This window comes from Micropterus salmoides, unplaced genomic scaffold (genome assembly GCF_014851395.1).
Source record: "Micropterus salmoides isolate LMB-PRFRI ecotype aquatic unplaced genomic scaffold, ASM1485139v1 Ms_hic_scaffold_5, whole genome shotgun sequence".
Classification (NCBI taxonomy): domain Eukaryota; kingdom Metazoa; phylum Chordata; class Actinopteri; order Centrarchiformes; family Centrarchidae; genus Micropterus; species Micropterus salmoides.
The window spans coordinates 3,659,664-3,667,856 of NW_024044237.1; the positions used below are offsets into that span (position 1 = coordinate 3,659,664).

At 39.9% G+C, this 8,193-nt stretch overlaps 1 long non-coding RNA gene across 1 annotated transcript; it reads left to right on the forward strand.

The window, feature by feature from the left end:
* The first annotated feature begins 2,351 nt into the window (after nt 1-2,351).
* On the forward strand, nt 2,352-7,489 carry LOC119889049. Its single transcript, XR_005441990.1, has 3 exons — nt 2,352-2,491; nt 5,152-5,257; nt 7,432-7,489. It is a non-coding gene; the product is annotated as an uncharacterized LOC119889049 (long non-coding RNA).
* The last annotated feature ends 704 nt before the right edge of the window (nt 7,490-8,193 follow it).

Here is an 8,193-nt window from a genome sequence, read left to right on the forward strand (position 1 = left end):
TCTGTTAGGCTATGTGTTTTTATCAGTATAACAATAACAGAAATAAGGGATTGCCTACTAGCTACTGCAACAAACTACGAGACTACATCCACACACAACTTAAGGTTTTCTTTTAGAAACCTGCCCCACAGACACAGCTAAGAGCTAATTTCCCACAGGGAGACTTACCTGTTAGAAGTTATGTATTCTACATATTTTTTGCAGCAGAGTTAATAGTTTAAAGTCAGTAAAATCCATTGCAGTTGCCAGCGAGGTAAGGAAAGTTACACTTAACCTGTCCTCGACTTGCATGGCAGCAGCTGACGCTTCATGTTCCTCAACTTTCTGATTTTTGTTTCTTACGCTCCACGATACCAAACATCCTATAATACACCATGATTAGTACCTTGTCTCACCTCTGCCCCCTGCATAACCTTTAGTTTAGCTTGAAATAGGCCAAACATAACCAAAAACAAGTGAATATGACCCATGACAAACATAAAACTAGATCTATTTTAAATTAAAACACCAATTTAAAAGGGAAAGATTTAAAAATAGGCGCTATTATTTGTTATTCACTTTTTTGCCTTTCTTCTTTTTCTCCGCTAAAAGTGTTTGGGTAGCAAAAACTGCTGCACGAAAACTCACCAAAATTGGTTGGGGGGTTGCAAATTCCACCCACTACTCAAGCAAAAAAACGGCCCTAGTAGACCTCATGGTGGCGCTATAACAACCATCTTTATATTTTTGCAATTATTTAAAAAACGGCTTTGTTTAGAGTCAAACTTCTTTAATCATTTTAATCTCTGGATTCATCTGCATCTTTGCTCCAATGGTCTTCTGCTCTAAAAATGTCAAATTATGTGACTTTTTATCTCTCTCTCTAAAACCTTTTTTGCGAACTCGTCCCAGATGGTTTCGCCAATCAACCCGAAACTTTGGCAGGATCATCTACACTTCGCTGATCAAAAGTTATCGAAAGAATTTTGATATATCAATCTGTTTTTGTCCATAAATTTACTTTTGTGTCTTTACGTACAATTTTACATAGATGCCCGTAAATCAAAATTGGCTTAAGCTAAACTTGATGCATCTGCTCAGATGGTGGGCCTGAGCTTTGCTGAGCAGACCTGGGATATTCTTCCACTAGGGGGCATTACACTTGCTAAAAGTTTATACCTCGTAATTCGCTATATGGATTCGTTCAAATTTCGGTTTGTACGATCTCGGGTCACTACTAAGTTAATGTATAACATTTGGTAATGATTGCTCAAAGTGGGCGTGGCTTATTACAAGAAATGTACATTTCTAGACATTTCTCATTCCTAACTTCAGAAAAATCTAAAAAAATCATCTGTACGTCCTAGAGAGCTGAAACCTTTTCAGCACATCCACTGATATGTGACAACCTATGGTAAATTCAGAAGTCATATTTTTCGGAATATGCTAATTCACTTAACATCTATATCCCTACAAGTCTTTCTTCAAATGCTATCAAACTAGACAGAATCGTTCTCCAGATGGCCGATCAAGTGTTTCAAAGGGTTTTCAGATCAGTCAGTTTTATTTGGATCGAGTGACACTTTCTATTTCATTTTCTCTGCCAAGAAGTGTTTGTGCACCTTAAACTTTAAACAATAAAATATGTCGCAGGCGGGTTGAACATTTCACGCAGTAGTCAGGTAGGCCTACATATAATGACACTAATCTCAAAGTGATGCTGTAAAAATCACATTTGCGTTTCCCCAATTATCTCAAAGTCCAAATTCTTTCACCACTTTAATCTCTCAAGTCGTCTGCGTGTGTTTCTCTCCTCTGAAAATGTAAAATGTTGCTTTTTTCGTGACTTGCTTGGAACCCGATCATTGCTGCCCGCGGCTATATTTATATTATGTAGTTTTTATCATTGTGGTGTTCTGACTCTGCATTTATTAAAATATCCTATGTTGCCTGAATGAAAGATCTGTAGATATTTGACACAATACTTCCAAATATGTAGGCTAGAGAGAAATCATGTGTTTATATATCTTCTGAAATGTACTTTGTTATTAGGCTATCTAAATGGTTAGGATGGCTGAAAATATTAATTAACAAGGTCTAAACTTTAATGGCGGTTAATATTGTTAATTATAGGCTACATGGTGTTTTCCAAATATAAACAGGGATATTAGACACAGAACTACCAAACACATGTTCATCGTCAACAATAGCAAACTGCAAACCCTTCTTTGGCCACTTTGTGATTATTCCATGAAGAGAAAGGTTAAAGTTTCGCAAAGTCATACCTTTGCACGTTGTGACTGATAAAAGCAGCTGTAGCCCTGCACGGAAAGTGGGCGATACAGCTTTAACATGATGCGCGCGCTCCCGCGGACAGCAATCACTTTTCGGCGGTGTAGGTGGACCCTGCTGGCCAATAGTGGCTCCAGGTGAGAGCAGCGGGCCACAGAGTGGCGTCAGCGTCCGCGCGAACCTAACAACCGTGGAGACGATGGAGAGCAAGCAAAGCCAGGTACCTTTACACTCCAGCCTGCTTTCTGGGTGTTGTTTTTGTTTTTATTTGTTTTAATTGAGTGTTATAAAGTAAACAGAAATAGGCTAAAAGGAAATAAAAAGTCGGTCTGGGTTGTTTGAGCAGCAGGAGCAGCAGTGACGGCGCGAGGCCACTCTGCTTTGATTTGACTAGTTAGTTTGAATCGTGCTCCACGCGCTCTTTATACACACGAGCGTAGTTGGCTACATTGTGTTAAGTCGCCTTGCAATGGCTTGTGCTTGACAAGGTCACTTAGTTTGTCATGTTGTCTTTTGATAAACATCGTTTAACATTGCTTTTTCCTTCTTTCCCGTTCAGTACGGTTTGGTCGAGCCCCACCTGCCGCTTATTACATTAGGTGCGTTTGATTTGACTGCAAGTGACTTCCGTTGACCCCCTATAGTCAAACATGAGATGCGGGAAACTGCAGGGGTATAAATACGTTCCACCTCCCGTAGACTGCCTGAGCTCAGAACAGTGGCCTGCAGATAACGTTCTTGCTTTCTTTTTTATTGAGAACTATATACTTCTGAATTTACCAGTCAACTGTAAAAAAGGGAGTCATCAAATTGGGTGAAAATATGACATACAAGGCCCTACTTCTTTTACAATAACAAACCCCTTAACTTAACAGTTCTGTAAGCTTTCTTGTTGGAATTGAAAACTATAGTTGTGGCCAAATGTAACAAGTGAGCTGCCAGAAGGAGGACGTCAAATAAATTTCATTCCCTTTAGAAGAGATCAGATCTGAAGTTTTTTAATAAATGACATGCGTGTCAGGCCTTGAAACAGCGAGGGTAAAGTTCTGTCATCACAAAGGTGGTTCCCACTTGGTGGAGGAGAACAACTGCAGGCAGCAGACTGAAAAAACTGCAGCCACTTTGCTACCATGAGGTTTTAATGTCATGTGACATAATGACATTAAGACAGCGCTGTGAATCACTGCATGAAGTTGTATGCACCAATTAATAAAGAACCTGCAAGTGTTTTTTTTAAACGTTTTGTTTGTTTCACTAGAAATGACTATTTCCGGACCCAAATGTTCGTTTTTGGGTAGGTTTTTGAATCGAATATTTTTTTCCCCACACGTCTGACATCAGTGCTTGTAAAATATCCACTGTGTCCTCATCATCTTTATTCATCCTCATTATTTCCGGATGTAAAGTTTTCTAACTCTCTTAGTTTAAGTAACAGCATCTCCCGACAGAACACCACGGTTGAATTTCAGCACGTTATAACATAACAAGTTGTTGTAAACTCTTTCTTCATCTGTCACTGCTCTGCGCACACACACAAACACGGATTCCCTTCCGCCCCACAAAGCAGTCAACCTTGAGAAACACTGTGCTGCTGTCATCTTGTGCTCTGAGATGATGTTTAAAGTTAATAATATTTGATTAGTATTTCATAGACTATTAGGGATAATGCATAATCAAGTTCAATAAGCATGATTCCTAAATCTAATAATTGTGATTATGATTTCTGCCTAGACTACAACAAACTAACAACAACATAATGGGCACATTTCAATAATTAAATTAGGCCTACTGAAGAACAGACCCATCTCCACAAATCGTTTAAGTGCTGTGCCAGCGACACTCACCGGCCACTTTGTTAGGTACACCTGTTCAGTTGCTGTAACACAAATAGCTAATCAGCCAATCACATGGCAGCAACTCAATACATTTAGGCATGTAGACGTGGTCAAGACAACTTGCTGAAATTCAAAGCGAGCATCAGAATGGGGAAGAAAGGGAATTTAAGTGACTTTGAACGTGGCATGGTTGTTGGTGCCAGACGGGCTGGTCTGAGTATTTCAGAAACTGCTGATCTACTGGGATTTTCACGCACAACCATCTCTAGGGTTTACAGAGAATGGTCTGAAAAAGAGAAAATATCCAGTGAGCGGCAGTTGTGTAGACATAAATGCCTTGTTGATGTCAGAGGTCTGAGGAGAATGGGCAGACTGGTTCGAGATGACAGAAAGGCAACAGTTACTCAAAAAACCATTCGTTACAAGCAAGGTAAGCAGAATACCATCTCTGAATGCACAACATGTCCAACCTTGAAGCAGATGGGCTACTGCAACAGAAGACCACAGTGGGTGCCACTCCTGTCAGCTAAGAACAGGAAACTGAGGCTACAGTTCACATAATTGGACAATAGAAGATTGGAAAAACGTTTCCTGGTCTGATGAGTCTCGATGTCAGCTGCGACATTCAGATGGTAGGGTCAGAATTGGGTGTAAACAACATGAAAGCATGGATCGGGAGATCTTCATCATGGATGTGCAGCAGACAAATCTGCAGCAACTGTTTGATGCTATCATGTCAATATGGACCAAAGTCTCTGCAGAATTTTTCCAACACCTTGTTGAACGTATGCCGTGAAGAATTAAGGCAGTTCTGAAGGCAAAAGGGGGTCCAACCCGGTAATAGCAAGGTGAACCTAATAAAGTGGCCAGTGAGAGTAACTGCCCTTCAGGAGGCTTCTGGAAGAGAGTAGGCTTTACAGGCAGGACATAAACAGTGTTCAGATATAGGGTGAATAAAGGTTAATAAAGATCTGTCTATCCATCTAGTCATATAGGTTGATCTGTTAGTTGCAGAGAAGGTGTTCACACTTTGTTTTCCCCTCAGGTGCTGAACCTTGTGCGGGTGCAGGAGCTGGAAACCTGGCTGAAATCAACCAATACAAAGCTGACTCAAGTTAACGGCCAGAGGAAGTATGGAGGACCACCTGAGGGTAAGAGAGGCTGATCAGCCCTTTACCTTCCCTAACACATGATATTTCCTCTTCTTCTGACCATTCTCTGTGAACCCTAGAGATGGTTGTGCGTGAAAATCCCAGTAGATCAGCAGTTTCTGAAATACTCAGACCAGCCCGTCTGGCACCAACAAACATGCCACGTTCAAAGTCACTTAGATCTCCTTTCTCCCCCATTCTGATGCTCGGTTTGAACTTCAGCAAGTTGTCTTGACCACGTCTACATGCCTAAATGCATTGAGTTGCTGCCATGTCTGGCATGATTGGCTGATTAGCTATTTGTGTTAAAGCAACTGAACAGGTGTACCTAATAAAGTGCCCATTATGTTGTTGTTAGTTTGTTGTAGTTTAGGGCTGCTCGATTAAGCCTTTACACAATATCTTACTCTTGTATTTTAAATTTTTTTTTTGTAGTCTATCAATAATATATAATAATAATAAAATTGTGAAAAATGCCCATAACAAGTTCCAAGTAGTTTACGTTTATTCAAGAAACAGTCCAAATACCCAAGAATAAGTTTATAGTGATGTAAATCAGAGAGAAGCCACACATTCTCACAGTAGTAACATGACAAAATCAGGGATGCAACGGTTATAGATTTTGTTGGTATGATTACAGTAGGAGGAATTATCCCGGGTTCATGATTAAGCATAAATTAATTTCACATCATCAGTAATTACTTAAGTTGATTTTTAATATTCAATTACATTAACAATCATACATCTATAATATTTAAGTATTAATATAAGATGAATATTAACTTTATTTATCCCCAGGGAAATTGTTAAGGAGGAGAATAAACTGAACTGTATTTCTCCTCAACTCTCATCCTTTTTAGTGAAAATGATAGAAAGAAATTGAGAACATCTCTCATGCTGTGTTATTATTAACTGAAATGCAGGTAATTGGTAGTCCTGGAAGTCTATAAGGTCCTGATGTTATGTTAGTGTTTTACACATTTTCTCAACACAGAGAGGAGGAGGCAACAGGATGTAATGTGAAAATTTCAGTGACTGAAGGTCTTGAGCAGCTGCATCCAAGCCTTGCATCACCAAGTGAATTGCAAAGCATCGGATGCAGTGGTATAAAGAACGCCACCACTGGACACTAGAGCCGTGGAGACGTGTTCTCTGGAGTGACCAATCTAGCTTATTTGTCTGGCAATCTGATGGGCAAGTCTGGGTTTGGCGGTTGCCAAGAGAACGGTACTTTCCTGACTGCATTGTGCCAAGTGTATAGTTTGTTGGGGGGGGATTATGGTGTGGGGTTGTTTTTCAGGGGTAGGGCTTGGTCCTTAGTTCCAGTGAAAGGAACTGTTAATGCTTCAGCATAATAAGACATTTTGGACAATTTCATGCTACCACCTTTGTGGGAACGGTTTGGGGATGGCCCATTCCTGTTACAACATGACTGTGCACCAGTGCACAGTGCAAGGTCCATAAAGACATGGATGAGCGAGTTTGATGTGGAGAACTTGACTGGCCTGACCTCAAATTGATAGAACACCTTTGTGATGAATTAGAGCAGAGACTGCGAGCCAGGCCTTCTCATCCAACATCTGTGCCTGACCTCACAAATGCGCTTCTGGCAAAATGGTCAAAAATTCCCATCAACAGACTCCTAAACCTTGTGGACAGCCTTCTCAGAAGAGTTGAAGCTTTTATAGCTGCAAAGGGTGGGCCAACTCCATATTAAAGAATGGGATGTCATTAACCTTCATGTGCATGTAAAGTAGGCGAACCAAAACTTTTGGCAATGTAGTGTATCTATATACAGTACTGTGCAAAAGTAAGAATGCTTTCAGACTGAGACATTAGGGCTGCAACTATTTTGATTTCATTTATTATTGAAACAAATAATCAACTATTCCGATTAGGAATTGCAAAATTATAAGGGTTTTTCCAGGCTCAGAAAGGGTCTTTGGGGCGTGACTATGCACGACAGTAAGCATTATCAGTACTAGGGCTGAACGATTTTGGAAAATCTAATTGCGATTTTTTTACCAATATTGCGATTTAATATGCGATTAATTAATTAACTAATTCACGAGAGGGGTCCAACTGCAGACCTCCACTGTTAGGCCACCTCCACTGTCAGGCCGGTCAGGACAGGAAATAACCATATATAAACTGTTTTTTTACATCCCCCACAGGACGTAACATGATGCATTCTTGGTTGTTTTGCTACTCTACACTTTGCGACAACGTTAGGTGAGTGGTTAGCATTTTCCAAAACATTGACTAAAGTCTGAATGCATTGCCCATGGTATATGTTCACCGTGAAAATAGTTATCGTAGTCAATATTGTACATCTAAATCACACAAATTACAGAATGTTACACGTGTGTAAGTTAAGTTATTTGTCATTCTACATGGCCAACAGTGGCTAGCGTTAGCTCCTGAAGTAGCAGGATTAGCTTTATTTCCCTTTTGATAACATAAGCTAACGTTAATCATAGACTGTAAGCTACTGTGTGTTTAGCTTTATTAAACGTTTTTTTGTGCAGCATTTAGCAAGGGCATAGGTTTGCATTTGTCTTATTATGTTGACTTATGACTCTCTGGTTAGTTATTTGTCCAAATGAAGATATAATAAAGATCCATATCGTTTAGATCGTTGGGTATAGCTTTTTCACACTTAAACAACGTGCAAAGACTTTGCTGGCTGTATGAATTAATCTTAGTTGAATTGAAGTTCATGTAGTGTTACTACGACAGTGTTTCCCAACCCTCTCCTGGAGAAAGTTACCCCCTGTCCTGCATGATTTAATCTCTCCATGCTCCAACACAGCTGATTGAAGCAGCTTCAGGATTCATAACGATTTCATAGTTTGAATCAGCTCTTTTGGAGCAGGGAGAGATCTAACACACACGTTTATATAAACAGAACCACAGCCACTGTTGGCATATCCTAA